The sequence below is a fragment of the Malus sylvestris genome, chromosome 2 (genome assembly GCF_916048215.2).
Source record: "Malus sylvestris chromosome 2, drMalSylv7.2, whole genome shotgun sequence".
In the NCBI taxonomy this organism is placed as follows: Eukaryota; Viridiplantae; Streptophyta; class Magnoliopsida; order Rosales; family Rosaceae; genus Malus; species Malus sylvestris.
The window spans coordinates 26,432,461-26,449,966 of NC_062261.1; the positions used below are offsets into that span (position 1 = coordinate 26,432,461).

Below are 17,506 nucleotides of genomic sequence, written 5' to 3' on the forward strand. Positions count from 1 at the left end.
TGCCATAATAGTGCTTAATTAGTTCAGAAACTTCTTTAAGGAAATAAGACATAGTCATGTGTGTAGCGATTCCGGTTTTAACATAAGAATAGTTAGTTTAAACTTAGGTCACCATCGCATTCGTTATAATTTTGAATTACTTACACTAATTAAAGGTTTCATTCGAAAGACACCTTTATTGTATGCATGATTATATCAGTATGTTTGTGGTTAATTATAAAGAGAGAATTGTTATTCTATTATTTACCATATTATTGAAATTGGGAAGGATTGTTTGTCACGCCCCAATCCCGACATATGTCCAAGATCGACACATAACGGAAGACTGTAGGGTGATGTCAGGAAATACAAACTGGAGTACTCAACTGAAAATGAAATAATCACATCTTTTTAAGGAAAAGTATAGGGGTAACCTAACACTCCAAGCTCTCAGAACTCTGTCTGCTACCCCAAAGCTCATCGTATCTAATAATACCTGCACAATGGCCCCTACACCATCAGAATGGTGAACCAAGCACACAACAACCTGGATAAGCCGTGAAGCTCGTGTGAGTGACAATAATGCAACATATGTGATAATATTAAAAACCATCCATCAATCACGGTTTATAAACGTCAAATACAAAATCATATTTTATGAAATCATAATCAAGTTACTGAAAATCCCAAAGGAGTCACCCAAACATCCAACGGCTCGTCTAAAACAAATCACAAAAATTCACAACCAATAACTCATACAATACAATGAAACGTAGGGCTAGAGCGACATAATTCAGTCGAAGCCTACATCTCTAAAGCTATCTCAATTCAAACTCAGTCCGAAGAATCAACAAAGCAATTAATCGGGTTCTGAACCTCTCAACAGAGCCATAATACCAAACGGGATTCCAGACCACTTAACAGAATCCAACCAAGATACGATTCCAGAACACTTAACGGAATCACGGAGTAGAAGGGATTCTAGACCTCTCAACAGAATCCGAGTGGATACGATTCCGGACCACTCAACGGAATCACAGAGTACAATGCATATCGAACCACTCAATAAAATCCAAGCTGGATATGATTCTAGACCACTCAATGGAATCGCAGATCATGAGGGATTCCGAACCACTCAACGGAATCCAGATGGAGCAGGGAACCAGACCACTCAACGGAACCCCAGCTCTAAATCACTTAACGAAACCAAGTTGAAGGCCAACAACCATAATGTACAACAGCTCAAAGAAACGAAACAAGGCGCAAGTTACTCAATTTACAAAAGCTCAACGAAGTGAAACAAGGAACAAATACTATTTAGAGCAAATCAACGAAGTGGGAAATGAAACTATATCGAAGCAACAAATCCCCATCACAATGGGTTAACGGTCCACTACTAGCCCTCACATTTCATCACAACATGCCAATCATAAAAATCAAACCATATCTCAAATATACACGTAAAATCTCATTTCATAAACATAAATCGATGGCTAAGTATTAAAAATAACAATTCAGTAGAAAACATATTTATAAAACCAAGTCATATCCACACAGGATAACAATTACAAAAACAGGGTAATTACCAATATCACATATATTAAAGTCACTCACCTAGAGCCTGCACTAACGCACCCTAGCGCAAGAATTGAGATGTCACGCACTAGGGTCGCCTAAAACAAAGTGCAAGTCCACATTTAGATTTCCTTTGATAATTCACATACTCAAAAACTCCCATATGTCCCCCACAACAACATTTAATGAGAATCAAACCGTCATTCAAAGGTAGGGTCCATGATCCTATGTCACTTGCTCCATAAGATCCAACCACTAGATTTTCGATTCGTAAGTTCCTAAGGTCCTTAAATATTACGTACTATAATGTACCAAATTTTGGTGACGATCCAATGGTCAGATCGTCAATTGCTATAATGTTCAAGTGGCAGACCTTAACGAAATTTCGCTGGATTCTGCAGATTTTTTGGGCAATCTTTAGAACTCCATATCTCACTCGTTTCACACCCAATTTTGACCCATAATATACCAAAACAAAGCTAGAGAAGTGTAGAACAAGATTCCACATACTTGGAGTCCAAATGGTGGCCAGAGATAGCCGGAAAATGGCCTGAAATATGGCTGTCCGCGGGAAAACAAGTAACTCGCCGGAATTTCTGGGCAAACTTTAAATGTCCATAACTTTGTCAATACTCAACGAAATCAAGTGATTCAAAAACAAAAATCATAGCTTGGAACGAGAAGAACAGGTTGGTACCTTTCCTGATGGATAAATCGCTGTGGTTTGGCCGGAAAATGGTCTGGAAGGTCACGAGATCGCTAGAAACTAGGCAAATTTTAAATCGTTATAACTTTCTCATTTCTCAACCAAATCACACGATCCAAACATGAAAATTTATCTAATCAACGAGAGGAATCAATTTATACCTGTTCTGAGTTCAAAAAAATGGCTGAAAATTGTCTGAATCACGCCTAGAAGTCTCGGCCCAAAACCTTGTTCTTCGAACTCGAGGTTAGGATTCGTTTTCAATGAAACAAAACTCAAAACTGGGTTTATGGTGGTGAAGACATGCAGATAATAATGGTTTTGGTGTTCAACAAGCCAAAATTTTGGTGGTGGTGGTTTGTTTCACAAGAAGAAGGAGAGCCGAGAGAGATAGTGAGAGAACTCTAGAGAGAGAGAGAACGGGAGAGAAAATGGAGGAGAGAGAGTTCCAGAATTTTTTTGGGTGCCCACATGACACTCACCCAATGGTATAACATGTCCAATTAATTATCAATTTACCAAAATATCCTCGACGTTCAAAACCTTATAAAATCTTCGTTATAATTTTGAATCACATTCTGTTTGTGCCCACGCGTTCGTCTTGACAAGTACTATCCAAATATATAAAGATAAGTGGAAAAATACGCAGGGATCAAATACGCCGTAAATATAAAAGCATCGAAACTAAGAATACGAAATACGGAATACGGAATTTTAAACAGTGAAATCCGAGAACGGGATTTCACATTGTTAGAGATTTCAATAATAAATATATAATTATATATATATGAGACTTGGTGTTGTGTCGTAACCTTTTGTAAAAGGTTGGGTTTCATTCAACCTTTTACGGTTGTATATTTTGTTGAATGGTTGCAACTTTTGGTTAAAAGACATGATGCTTACTCAAATTGTATAAGTATAATTAAAAAATGTAATTAGTCAATATTTATTTTCTTAAATTGTTTTTCGTATCCATAATTGTGCAGGCGAAGATGGAATTAGAATTCGAGTTACGAGAGTTATGTTACAAAATTTAGTTGATTGAGGGATTTTTAATTTCCAAGAGGGAAAAGTATTAAGTGGTTGATAATATTTTAAGGTACGGGTTGTAATAATATTATTACAATTCTAAATACTTATTAGTACGGGTTGTAATAATATTTTAGTTTTTGGTACCAATGAAAAAGTGAACCAAAACAATTCTAAATACTATTATAATTTAAAATAATCACAAATTTTTCCCTCAATCCTACCATGTTTCAAACCAACCAACAATTTTCCAAAGATCGACTCATCAATTTTTCCGGTGACTTACTGATCAATTTTTCTAGTGACTTACAGATCAATTTTTCCAATCTACAGGTCATTGTCCAACAGTGAGTTTCAAAAAAAAGCATGTAAAGTGATGAATTTTCTCATTAGTTCTTTCATTTTATTGTGTATACATGTGAAGAAACGATGAGTTTTTCTATTTAACCCCATCACCTATCTAAGTTCACTCCAATTTCTATCTACTCTATTTTGCCTTAATCATTAACTTAAAATCTAATTATGCTTGTTTTAATTTGATTCAACACTGCAAGCAAACATTTCAATATTTACCATGTCGATCACCTAATTTTGTTTTGGGTCTGTAAATTTTGATTCGTGCTCATAATGTCACATTTGGTATCCTGTCCTGAATTTAGTGTCTTTATCGTGTTGATGGGCTAATCAGCTATGGCAATTGTGCAAACTGCTGTTGATGGCTACATGCTCACACTCGATATTTAACCACTGACGATAAAAGAAAAGGTCCTGGAATGCACAAAACTTGGGCCATTTAGTTCTATTATGTCTCTCTCAAGTTTATTTCCTCATTTGGGAGTAGTGGCGGATCCAGGAATCTTACCACAAGGGGTCTTAGTGTAAAAGTCCAAATAAAAATTTAGGATGGAAAAACATATTGAAAATGAAATCATAATATTTTCATTCATAATTCATAACAGAAACAATATTACAAGCTATAATTGTCCACGACGAGGTTTCATATTTTGAAAACGAAGCAATAAGACTAGAAAAGAATCATATTATCATGAATAAACAACAAATGGCCTACTGCACCTGTAGGCATTATTGCAATAAATATATGGGAAAACAGATCAAGGAAATAGAGAATTCACTTTTGCATAGAAAGATGACGCTCTAAGATAATCCTTGGCAGCAAATGCAGCTTCAGCCTGCAAATCAAATTACTTCGTTACTGACTACCCCGGTAAATACAAGATTGAGAAGACAAATACACAGCACAGCAACACAATAATCTTCACAAATTTTTTAATTAAGTGCCATAGTGAGAATAAATTACAATAAGTGACAATGAGTATAACCATCACTTAGATACGACCTGCACCAAATATACTTGGTCCCTCTGAAGTGGGTCGCGGCAATTTGCCAAAGTAGCAGCATACTCCTTCATGTCCAGGTAAACTTTCCACATGTCTCGGCCTTCATCATTAACAGACACCTACATTATGTTCTCAAATTCAGCAGTATGGAAAACATTATTGTCTGATGCAAACTGAACTAAATTCAAAAAATATTTAGGCAATCGAAGACACAAACATGAAATACAGAGTTTTGATCATATGCATAGAACAACCCAGCAGTGGCATCACTACACAATCCAGTGACACCCCTTGAAACTGCTTCAGGTGTTTGCTCAAACTGAAGTTCCTCAATAGTTTGCTCACTTATTCTATTTACAACCTACAAAACAATTACTCATAATGGAAGCTAAAAAGGGGGTTGGTGGAGTATTCAGCAGTATTCTGTGAATAATAAAAGAATCACATATCTAATGCATTTAACCTAATGCTTAGCACCAACAGCAGTTCATAACATGATACTCAACAGCCTGGGATGGAGTTGAGGGTTTGGGGGGGATTGAGTTTGGAACTTAGAGTTTGGAACAAAGGCAGCCTCATTCTTCTTCAACCTGCAAGCGAACTCCTTCTTCTTCTTTCAGACATTTCGTCGACCACATGGTGTGCAGCTCCAAGAGGTCGCACCAGCAGCTCCAAGGTTATTTCCATGGCTTCCAAGAGGTCGTGCGACCCCATTGACCCCACTGTGGATCCGCCTCTGTTTAGGAGGAACAACATAATCACAAGATGCATAAAGCATCATAAGATTAGTCTTTTTTTTGTTGGAGAACAATATGAACAATTAGGGTTTGTGGTCTACAGATAGAAATATAAATCTTAAATTTAAGTAACTTAATACGTTTTGTTCAAAAAAAAAAAAATTAAGTAATATGTCTTATTTACTCTTTTCACACATTAAAAACCAATTTTTTTTTTAAACAAACGATATTAGCTACACTAAGGGAGAGGGGGAGGACTTAACCTCGCAATGGACTAAGTAGTGAGGTGAACTTACATAGGTTGTGGTGTTTAAATACAAATACTCAACAATAAACATAATTAAAGATGACAAGTTGAACCTATTGACACACACTGACCCGGAATGTCCACTTGGATTCCGAATCGAGTTGTGATGGTCGACACAAGAAGGTGATGAAGCCTGAAAGTGTAGTGAGGTGGAAAATGTGAATAAATGTAAAGCCTAAAAGTGCCTAAATACAAGAGTGCGCTTGTGAGCGGGAATGAACCCATTTCACACATGATGTTAAAGTATAAGTAAAGTACAATAAAATTAGAATGAGAACTATACCATTGGAAGTAGTCCAATATCAGTGTTTGCCAGAAATCCTCGTTGACACAAGCACTGCCACTAAATCCTGAAGGGACGAAAAACAAGGGTGAGTGGGCCTAACAATAAAGTTTGTAAAACCTTTTTGAAAATGTAATAACCGCTCGCCGTAAAACAAGTATAGTTTCCAAAATATACGTACTACGTATAGTATGAAAATACTTACCGTAGCCTGCAATATCTCAAGAATGTAATAGGTCACGACATCTCGTAAATAAACACATAACGTCAGGTTATCACATAATTTCGCATAAACAACATATCATATCAAGTGTTCATCGACATATGCTGACACATACATAAGTTCATGCAGAGGTATTCTGACATGAACTGGACTGGGTGTAATAAAGATTTACGCTCTACTATTACAATCATGTAAAGACTGGTGCTATGCACATCACATACGAGTCCTAATTGCCTATAGCAATCTAGGACAGACCTAGCACCTACAATAGATCCAAAGTGAGCATACGGTGCGAAGTGAACATACACGTGAAGTTTGGCCCTAGCCCAAGCGAGTACAAAGACCAATGTAGCACACGATGAGCGAATAACATAAATATAGTCGTACCACAGTGACTCGATAAATCTAGTCAACAACGTATTGTTCAAATAAAATATTTATCATGGTCATATATAAAATCCCCTAGTAGTACGCATACCTAAGGATCCCATAGAATTTAGTGCACTTTAGTAAATTTCGTCATTTCGTTAATTCTTAAAACATTCATTTAATCTAAGTATACGTAGTAAATTCTTTATTAAATATATATGTAGAAACTAAATAAATATATGGTATTTAAAAGTAAAGACCCACTCACAAAACCATTTACGTAAATGGTTTCATCCAGAAACGAAACCATTTACGTAAATATATAACGTATTAACTTAAATACGCATTTTCGTACGAACTATGGCTAATAAAAAAAACTATTTTAAACGGTCGAATTTCAAAAAATGGAGGGCGGATTCGGGTTCGGCACGTCGAGAAACCTAAAGAGGGATCTCGGGTTCCTCCACGCACCGCCACACGTGCTGACAACCAACATAAGCCCATGCGCCTACGAGTACCATCGTACTCACCTTCCTCGCAAACGCATGCGTTTGCAGGTTTTAGCTCCGACTTTCATAGCTCATTTTGAGCTTGATACTCAACCAAAATCAATGATTCAAAAGCCATATTGAAGCTAAGAAATGTGGAGAACAAGTCCATACCAAAGTGGGGCCAAGTTATCATCGACGTTGGCCGGAAAAATGATCTGAAGGTGGCCAAATGGTCATGGGTTCTTGCTAGAAATCTGAAGGATTTCTTCCCCCATGTCGGTTTTGTTATAAACCTTCACCAAAACGCCTAAGATGGGTCATAACTAGGTTTTGATCGATCTATAATGAAGGTTAGAGAGAGTCCCGAGTCTTACCTATGTTAGAAATGGTGAAACTCGCCAAAAAACTCCTTGAACAATGATGGTGCAACAGTGCAGTGTCATGTCCCATGGCTGGGTTGAGTTCGACGTCTGTGAACATGATTTGCTGGGTTTGAAGATCTGTAAATCTCATCAAGGTGGTAAGGTTGATGGCAGGTGGTGTATGGCTTCTGGTTCTTTACAGAATGAGAGAAATGAGAGAAATGAGAGATGAAATGTGAAAGGGAAAAGATAGGTGTCTCTGAGATTTTTGGGAAAAATGGGATTGGGTAAAAGACTTGGGAGAGATTTGGAGTGGGGAGTCCCACGTGGGTGGGTCCCACCAAAAAGAAAACTTAAAAGAAAATTATTAAATAATAGCCAAATTACCTAGAATAGTGAAATTACTAAAATGGCCATCACATTCGTAATTTTGTAAAATTTTAACTATAGCTCCGATTTCGATTCCGCTTATGCCCACGCGTTCATAGCAACGAGTACTATGCCAATATGCTAAGAGAATGGTTCATACGGGTTACGATACGACGGTCAACGAAAGTTAAAATCCTCGCCTCAAAGGGCATTTTGGTCAATTCGTATTTTTAAAGTTTATAAAATCGTAAAATTAGAAACGAGTTATTACACCTATTGCTATTTTTATGTCATCGTTGGACAATGACTTGAAATTTTTTTTGGGCAACTAGAATTTTTTTTCGACACTAATAATGGTCGACGATAATTCTGCCACTGGTGTCAGTGACTTGCGAGTCATGTGTAAGGGATGAAAAATGTAAATGTTCCTATGCTTATAAATATCTTGTCCAACAATTTGTGGCTTAATCTAAATAAATGGGTTGAGCTTGGCAGTTTTCCTTAATATTAATATTTTCTTGAAAACCTGTCCAAATTGGTATTTAATCCCAATCTACTTTACAATGAAACGTATTAAAAAAAGGATAACAAATTTTTTAACTAATATATGTGAAAAATTATGATTATGAGATATATGCATTTAATTAAGAGTATGACACACGCCGATCTGGTATGTTCACTAGGGTGACGAAGCCATAAGGTGTAGTGATGTGAAAAAATGTGAATAAATTTAAACTTAAAAGTGCCTAAATATAAGAGTGCACTGGTGAGTGGGAATGAACCCGTTTCACACTTGATATCAGAGCATAAGTAAAGTACAGTAGAATGGATAAGGATTATACCCTCAGATGTAGCCACTTATACTGAGATTTGCCAAGACTCCTCGTCGATACAAAACGTTCAGCAGCTAAAACCTGGAAGGGCGAGTCACCTAATGTGACCTATACGACTAGACCTATGCCTGCACACAAGTTGGAGTCACCTAGGGTGACCAGTACGACAGGCTACGTATAAATATGTACGCTCTGGTGCTATGATCACGTGAAAGCTAGCGATAAATCGCAGGTCACCTACGAGTCGGAACTACCTAATGCAGTCTGTACGATAGGTTGCACCAAACTTGGATCCAAGGCGAGTGTGCGATGCGGGAAGTGAACAATCACATGAAGGTTGTGCCCTAGTCCAGGGCGGGAGCACTAACACTGGGGTGCAGCAATGATGAGCTCTAAATGAATATATGTATGCTCATATAATGCAACCATTTCAACCACATAAAAACTTACCTGAACTTACCTGCGCCTCCGTAGGATAACATAATCACAAATCTCATCATAATGCAATATTTAAATATAACACATTTAAATCATGGCATACTATGCATAATCAATTTAAAACATTTCTAGAATCTGTAAGATATATATATATATATCGCCAACATAGCTCGATTCGAAGTCCTAGTGGACATACTAGGTCGGGGCAGAGTATTTATCAAATATAGCCAAATATTTGCTCCTAATTTCAAAAATGTCAGTTTTTATAAAAACTTTCAAATGTATCCAAAATATCATTTAAATAGATGCAAATACCCTTAAACTTTAAACCTAATAAATTAAAAATAAAATATATCATTGCATTAAAATAAATAAACCCTATTATATGAATGAATTCTCACTGCAAAACCTAAAAATGGTGTTTTCTCTTCGTATCTTTCGGCTAATAGTAATCAAATAAGTTTCCCTTTGAAAATCTAGTAGTTGACAGGGAAGATGGAACAATACATCAAGCAGTGGTAAAGATAATCAGGAATAGATGAAGAAGTTGATGAAGAAGGCAATATACCAGAGTAAACAAATAAAAATAAATTAACTTTTAATTGTCTCAAATTTAAAGGATTGTACAACCAATAAAAATAATAAAATGCATTGTTCTAAAAATCCCTGCCTAGCCCCGCCTAGGCGCTGGCGGTTGGCCACCACCCAGATTAATGCCTAGGCGTTTGAAAATTAAGAAAGGGCGCCTAGACCGATTGAGGCACCCACCTAGACTGCCTGGGCACCCGCCCAACCCGTCCAAAGGTTGCGACTCACTTAAACAAAAAATAAATAACTTTCATTTTGCATTTTATTTTTACAATAAATTGTAAGAGACTCGCTAAATACTTAAATAGATACACATTATATGCAAGTTCCCATGTTTTCATTATGTTCCAATACTTCCTAATAAATATGTTATTCTATTTTGTAGTTTATAATGAAATTATATAGATTTACTTAAATCCACCTAGTTCGACTAGGCACCCGCCTTGCCGCCTAGGCGCTAGGCCTCAGCTCACCGCCCGATTAGCGCCTAGCGTCTTTTAGAACCTTGATAAAATGATAGAAAGAAAATTGTATTCAATAAACTATAAATTTATAAGGGTTCTACAAAGTAGGATGAAGTTGAATGGGATTCCTACAAGTTTAATTATAATGGCCATTTCAACCACATTTTGAACACTTTCGAATTGATTTTTGTTCTCTACATGATGGGATCCTCTTTTCTTTGCGCCTACCATATCTTCTTCGTGTAATTGGTGGTAGGACAATTCTTTCACGCACATTATCAATTACTATCCAATCGGTCTGATCACCAACTGGCCATATAGCTTCTGCATACGCAATGACCAAGGACTTTGTCATATAATAATGAGAATGCATAGGATAACATGAAATTTGTCGGTGTCTACATGCAACACAAGCATGTGAGCAAGGTAGCTAGTCAAGATCAAATTGCCGACATGTGCAACTCTTTTCCTATAAATTCACAACTTCAATACGAGATTCATCGTATATATGAAATGAGTAAGCTGCGATGGGCGATACCTACACACACACACATATATATATTACTCAAACAAAAGAAGAACTAAACAACAACAACAACAAAAATCCGTATAAAAACTACAAAAAGCAATTTGCATAAAACTACAACAAAATTACGTTGAAGTTACATTAGATATAGGTTTAAACTTTTTTTTTTTTGTCAAACCCAAGTTTTTAACTTTACTTTCTTACATTGCAAATATACATATATTTATTCTTGACTAAACATGGTACTGATGGATAAAGTTAAGAATTATTTGATATGATAATCAATAAAATAGTTCAAAAACTTGAGAAAAAATCAAAATGTGCCAAATTTAAATAGACAAATTAAAATAAATTCTAGTTAAATGAATGAAGTAAAATACCTGGAACTATAATCCTTGCTTGTTATTTTCTCACACCAACTTGTCTACCCAATCTGTCAAATGTGTATTCATTTTGGCTACCTCGATTCAACTCTCATAAAACCACTTCTGGAGAATATTCATTCTTAAATACTCAATAAATCATGTGATAGGTAGCTTTTGAGCATCTCTAGTGATTGCATTAAGGCATTCAGTAATATTGGTTGTCATGATGTTTTACCCCTTTCCATCAAAGTACGCATGAGTCCACTTTTCATATCCAGCCAAATTAAGATAATCACCCATCTCAAAGTCAACTTTATATATTTCTGTCATGAAACGATGAAATTCAGGAACTCTGTATGCTTTAGCAGCTGTAAAATACAGTTTGTGTGATCTCTCATGCTTAAAATTGTGCCTAATGTTTTAGCTTATATGAAATATGCATGTACCATGATGGCCATTGGGAAAAACAGTTGAGAGAGCCTTCTAAATGCTTTCATGTCTATCAAAAACAAACACCAAGTCATCAATTTCCCCAATTGCTCCCCGTAATTTTGTCAAAAACCAATTTCATGATGCGTCATTCTCTGAATCTCCAACTCCGAATGCTAAAGGGTATATTTGTTTATGCCGTCCATGCATGTGGAAACAAATAGAGTGCCAAGATATTTACCCTTTAAAAATGTCCCGTCAACTGCTATTACCAGCCTAATAACACTTCAAAAACCTCTTATGCAAGGTCCAAGTGACATGAAACAGTACAAAAAACAATTATTCTCATCCGTTTTAATACGTGTTATCGTACATGGAAGTAATGCGTAAGATTCATCTGGTGATCCCCTAACCAACTCCATTGCATGTCCCTTAGCTCTCCAAGCCTTCACATAACTTATACTCACACCCATGTCCTTCCACATATCTTCTATGATGTCACTTGGTCTATTTACTCTTGATACACCCTCGTACTTAGACTTTATGCATTGACCAATAAGAGAACTACTTGCCTGTCGATGATGGCGATTGATAATTGTGGAGCCAAAAATATTCACTAGGCAACACATGGATTTTTGGACAAAAGAGGACAAAAATACCCTTAAGGCATAACGGGATTCATATGCACGAACAACGGGGCAATCATCTTTCAACCAAGTCAAAAGTGCCCAAAATAGGTAACAATTTAAAACCTATTTCATCAAATCCTTTCTATAAGGTAATTCCCAAAACCTAATTTATTCTATATGTTTTATATTCCATTATTTAGCTAATCAATTAGCTAAATAATATATTCCTTTCATATTACCTAAAATCTTCCTTTAAAAACGTAATAATTGACTAATTAAGGGATTAATTGCCTAATCAATCCCTTAATTGTCAATTATATCATTCATTCAAACCCAAAACCACTCAAAGGCCGGCCATCCCCATTCAGAAAAGAGTCCACCACTTTTTCTACCTTTTTTTTTTATCATTTCTTCCTTTTTATTACACTAATTAGCTAGCTAATTAATTCCATAACCACGAAAACATTCCCTTTATGTTTAATTAGCCAATTAATTGGCAAATTAAACCAAAATTTAACCTAGAAAACCGGCCACTCCCTCTCCAAAAAGGATTGGCCTATCCCTATAAATAGGCTCCAATTTTCACCAAAAAAACCATCCCAACACTCTTGCAAAATTCCACAAACTCTCTAAACACTTTTTCTCTCTAAATTCTAACTCTGGCATTGGAATTTCTTTGGCCAAAGCGCCCCCCCCCATTCATTGTGGGTGCGTGAGGCTTTTGGCCTTGACTCTAAGGTGTTAATTGCTTTGTAGGTGCAATTTTGTCCAAGAAGAAGGAGAAAGAAATTTGCATCCACAAATTGGTGCTTTCATTGAGAGTTGAAATCCATACTCGTAGAAGACTCTCACACAAAAAGGTTTTTTCTCTATTTTCTAGTCCATTTGAATATTTTCATATGTTCTTATTATTAGAATTTTTTACTTGCAAAGGTTCTTTGATAAAACGTATAAGAAAAATATAATGGCTAGAAATTTAGAAAATACCACAAGTGAAAATTCTAATACTCAAGAAATGGGATTGCAGAGATCCATGAGGCAAAATACGGTCATAAATAGAGTGGCACCACCACTACGAGGTTCCACCATAGCCCAAGTCGTGCCATCCAAGTTTGCATAGGCCCAAGCCCAAGCCTCGCATTCGCATGCACCATGCACTGAGCAACTTGCTCCCGTGATCCAGCCTGCTCCTGTAGCCCAGCCTGCTCTAGTGATCCAGCATGCTCCTGTGATCCAGCCCGCTCCTACAGCCCAGCCTGCTCTCATGGCTTCCCAAGCTGCCCAAGTCGGCCCGAGACTATCTCAACCATCTGGACCAATCATCGATGCTGGGGCATTTTCACCACATTTCTCTGCAGATTTGACATTCCCCAACTCAAATCTCGCATTTGGAGTCAACCACCCTTCTATTGTTCAAGGAGGTGCATTTCATCCAAGTTCTTGCAATCCGAATGGCGAACAAAACTTGTCCCGACAAGTCATAGAATTGACAAGCGCCATTGCACAACAAACAACCTTAGTGAATCAACTTTTGCAACGCACCGAGATCCAAAGTGCCCCAAATGAAGTATCCCGAAGTAGGACAAGGGTAGACGAGGAACTTCTCAAGCAGCGTCCTGGAAAGCAGCTGCTTAACCAACCACAAATCGAGCATTCAAGCAGTGCACACTCTCGATTGGGCCCTCGAGATAGCGTATACTCCCGTCTTAGCACGCGGAGGAGCATGCACTCTCAACTAGGCCCACAGGGAAGTATACATTCACGGTTGGGGCCACGTTTTGATAATCAACATGGGCAGCCTTCCAGGCAAAGCATTCATTCACGGTTAAGCCTACAAGGAGTATCCTCCATATCACATCGAAGCAGGCAGCCTGACAAACGGAAGGAAACAATCGTTCAATCCAGCTTTAGTTCCACCAACAGCTTGCAAAGAAATCCCTCACCTGCTAGAAATCTATCTCATACACCGCAGCCATGACATAGACAAGCTGAGCGTGTAGAAGAGCAACCTAGACTAGCAGGTCAAGACCAAAGGTAGCCGAAGGCTCCGCTACCCCAATAAAGGCAAATCCAAGAAGAGGTAGAAAGGTTTTTCAATGAACGGATGCGTGATTTCCGACGCAACGAAATGATTGATGAAACACTAAGGCAAAATATGATCAACATAAGTAGGACACCTTTCACGGACGAGATCAAGCAGGTAGAGCCTCCACGCAAGTTTAGCATGCCGCAATTCACATCTTTCAAGGGAGATGAGGATCCAGAAAAACACTTGAAGCATTATCGAAGCGCGATGGTCCTTTATCAGAATAATGGTGCCCTTATATGCAAAATATTCGCCACCACTTTGCAAGGCGAGGCATAAGATTGGTTTCATACCTTGCTGACGCGAACCATCCAAAACTTTGATGATCTTTCCTTGGTTTTCACCAAAGAATACTCATCTTATCATTCGATCAAGAAAAAGTCCGATCACTTATTCAACGTAAAGAAAAACCCAAAGGAGTCACTTCGCGACTACGTAAAAACATTCAAAGCAGACAAGGCAAAGATCGTCGGATGCAATGACTCAATAGCAAGTGCAGCCTTCCAAAAAAGACTCCCAGTAGACCACCCACTGTTCGGAGAAATGATCATGAAAGAAGACCTAACTCTAGCAGATTCTTTTGCCCTGGCGAAGCATGCACTTTGGGATGAGGCTCGACGAGCAGAAAATGAGCCCGAGCAGCTTCGAAGAAAATCGACAACTACTCAAAGAAAGGAGGATAGGAAGTAGCCCAATAAGGGCAAACAGGAGGCCAAGCTCAAGGACCGACCCACGACCAAAGAAGGCCCGATAACCAAGAGCTATTCTAAGTTCTCAATTTCGATTCATCAAATCCTTCGTGACATCAAGAATGAACCATGGTTCAAGCTGCCGAAACAATCAAAATGAGATATTTCCAAGTTGGACCACACCAAGTATTGTGCATTCCATCAAGGTCCTAGTCACACAACCGACGACTGCTACACTTGGAAGAACTACCTAGAGAAGCTCATGAAAGAGGGCAAAGTCGATAGATACTTGGACAAGCCAACTGCACAGCCAAAAAGGAATGCAGATGGAGATGAGGAGTCGCCAACCAAGATGTTTCAAATCAATGGCATTTTCGCCGAATCCGAGCATTTGGGGGCCACTAATAACTCCAAAAAGAGAAAGATCCAATAGGCTTTACTAATGTCACAAGTCCAAGTAGTCAATACCCAACCTGGACCCATTATTGGCTTCACCGAGTAGGATGCAGAAGGCGTCGATTTCCCACACGATGATGCACTAGTAGTACCTGTCCAACTAGCCCATACTATAGTTGACAGGATGATGGTTGACAAAGGAAATGTAGTCAACTTACTTCAACTCTCAGTCATTCAGAAGATAGGCCTAGAAAGCACAATCATACGCAGAGCAGAGGTACTTACCGGATTCAATAGACACACCTCAACTGCCATCGACCATATCATACTTAACGTAAAAACACCGCAAGTCATCTCAAAGCAAACGTTCACAATCGTAAGCGATCCATCTCCCTATAATGGGATTCTTGAGAAACCTTGGTTGATCAAGCTGGATGCCGTCATTTATGTCAAGTATCAAAAAATCTGATTCCGCATCCTGGGAAGAGGAGTCAGAGAGATCAAGTCTGACCAGGTTTCATCCCGACGGTGCATTGTGCAAATGTTGAAAGAATAAAAAAAAAAGACATTTACCCCCGTAAAGGTTACCGAAGTCCAAAAGGACAAAGAAACTACCAAATAGCAATTACAGCATGTGGATCAAGAAGATGGTGCCCAAGCAGACTAGATAGGATGGAAACTCAAAGAGACACCGAAGACATCATTCTTGATCCCTAGCAACCGGAAAAGATGGCTAAAATTGGCTCATGACTAAGCCTAGATGAGAAGGAAAAACTCACGATTTTCCTTAGAGAAAACCGAGATATCTTCACATGGTCACCATCCGACATGCCCAGTATTGACCCCAAGATGGCCTGCCATAAGCTGCATGTTGACCCTACCGCCAAATCGGTAATCCAAAAAAGAAGACATTTCGCACCCGAACGAGTAGCGATCATTGAGGCAGAAATCGACAAACTATTAGAGGCCAGTTTCATAGAAGATGTAGCACACTCGGCATGGCTTGCTAATGTAGTACTAGTCATGAAGAAAGAGAATGGAAAATTGAGGGTTTGCGTAGACTACACCGACCTCAACAAAACATGCCCAATATCTTGTCCCCCGGATCGATCTATTAGTAGATTCAACTTATGGGAATCAGTTGCTCAGTTTCTTATACGCATACTCCAGCTACAACCAAATAGCCGTGTATGAGCCCGACAAGAAGAAAATCAAGTTTATGATAAAGCGAGGCACCTACTGCTACAAGGTCATGCCCTTTGGCCTCAAGAACACGGGAACCACTTACCAAAGGCTAGTAAATATGATGTTCAAAAAACAAATTGGGGTAACCATGGAGGTCTTTATCGACAATATCATAGTAAAGGGCAAGCAGCGATCAAATCACATTCGCAATTTGGCAGAAATTTTCAATATCCTTAGAAGGTACAAGATGAATCTCAACCCTACCAAATGCACGTTTGGAGTATCTTCAGGCCGATTCTTAGGGTACTTAGTAACCCAACGAGGAATTGAAGTACATCCCAAACAAATCCAAGCAATCCTAGAGATAAAGTCTCCAACTACCTTGAACGAGATCCAAAGCTTGACCAGACGAGCAGCTGCCCTCAACCGCTTCCTTTCACGATCCACCGATCGATGCAAGCCTTTTTTCAAAGCTATCAAAAAGGCACAAAGAGACAAATGGGATGAAGAATGCGAAAAAGATTTTCATGACTTGAAGAATTATCTCACATCACCTCCCTTATTATCCAAGCCAGAAGAAGCGGAGGATTTATACATTTATTTGGCAGTCTCCGAAGTAGCAGTGAGTTCTGCCCTCATACGGGAAGAGTTGGGGGCCTAACTGCCTGTATTCTATACTTCCAAAGCTCTTCTTGATATGGAAACAAGATATCCGAAGATCAAAAAATTAATTTTGGCGTTAGTTGTTGCAGCTCAGAAGCTCAGATCATACTTTTAAGCTCATACAGTCATTGTCATGACTTAATATCCTTTACAATCCATCTTACATGGTCCAGACGCTTCTCAACGAGTGATGAAATGGGCATTGGAACTTGGCCAATATGGTTTAGTTTTCCGACCTCGCACAGCGATAAAGGCCCAAGCCTTGGCAGACTTCGTAGCGGAATTCACGCCTAGCCTAGACGACACAACAGAGCGGCCCAACGACGCCCTAGAAGTAGCCGAGCGCACCTTAGCCACGCCTGCTCCATCCAATAAAGACTTCTAGCATTTGCATGTCAACGGAGCATCCAACTATAAAGGCTCGGGA

At 38.4% G+C, this 17,506-nt stretch overlaps 2 long non-coding RNA genes across 6 annotated transcripts; both read right to left on the reverse strand.

Annotated features, from left to right (window-relative positions):
* Window positions 1–249: 249 nt before the first annotated feature.
* Window positions 250–2,677, reverse strand: LOC126612082 (uncharacterized). Of its 2 annotated transcripts, none has more exons than XR_007618958.1 (4): window positions 2,422–2,677; window positions 2,252–2,320; window positions 2,065–2,159; window positions 250–475 (listed from the first exon to the last, which is right to left on the reverse strand). It is a non-coding gene; the product is annotated as an uncharacterized LOC126612082 (long non-coding RNA). The 2 variants fall into 2 exon arrangements; XR_007618957.1 differs by having other exon boundaries at window positions 250–526.
* A 1,528-nt stretch (window positions 2,678–4,205) lies between these two features.
* LOC126585062 (uncharacterized) lies at window positions 4,206–7,676 on the reverse strand. 4 transcript variants are annotated; one of them, XR_007610289.1, is made up of 5 exons: window positions 7,432–7,676; window positions 7,229–7,350; window positions 5,975–6,041; window positions 4,647–5,383; window positions 4,206–4,479 (listed from the first exon to the last, which is right to left on the reverse strand). It is a non-coding gene; the product is annotated as an uncharacterized LOC126585062 (long non-coding RNA). The 4 variants fall into 4 exon arrangements; XR_007610294.1 differs by having other exon boundaries at window positions 4,608–5,383; XR_007610293.1 differs by having other exon boundaries at window positions 6,180–7,350.
* Window positions 7,677–17,506: the final 9,830 nt, after the last annotated feature.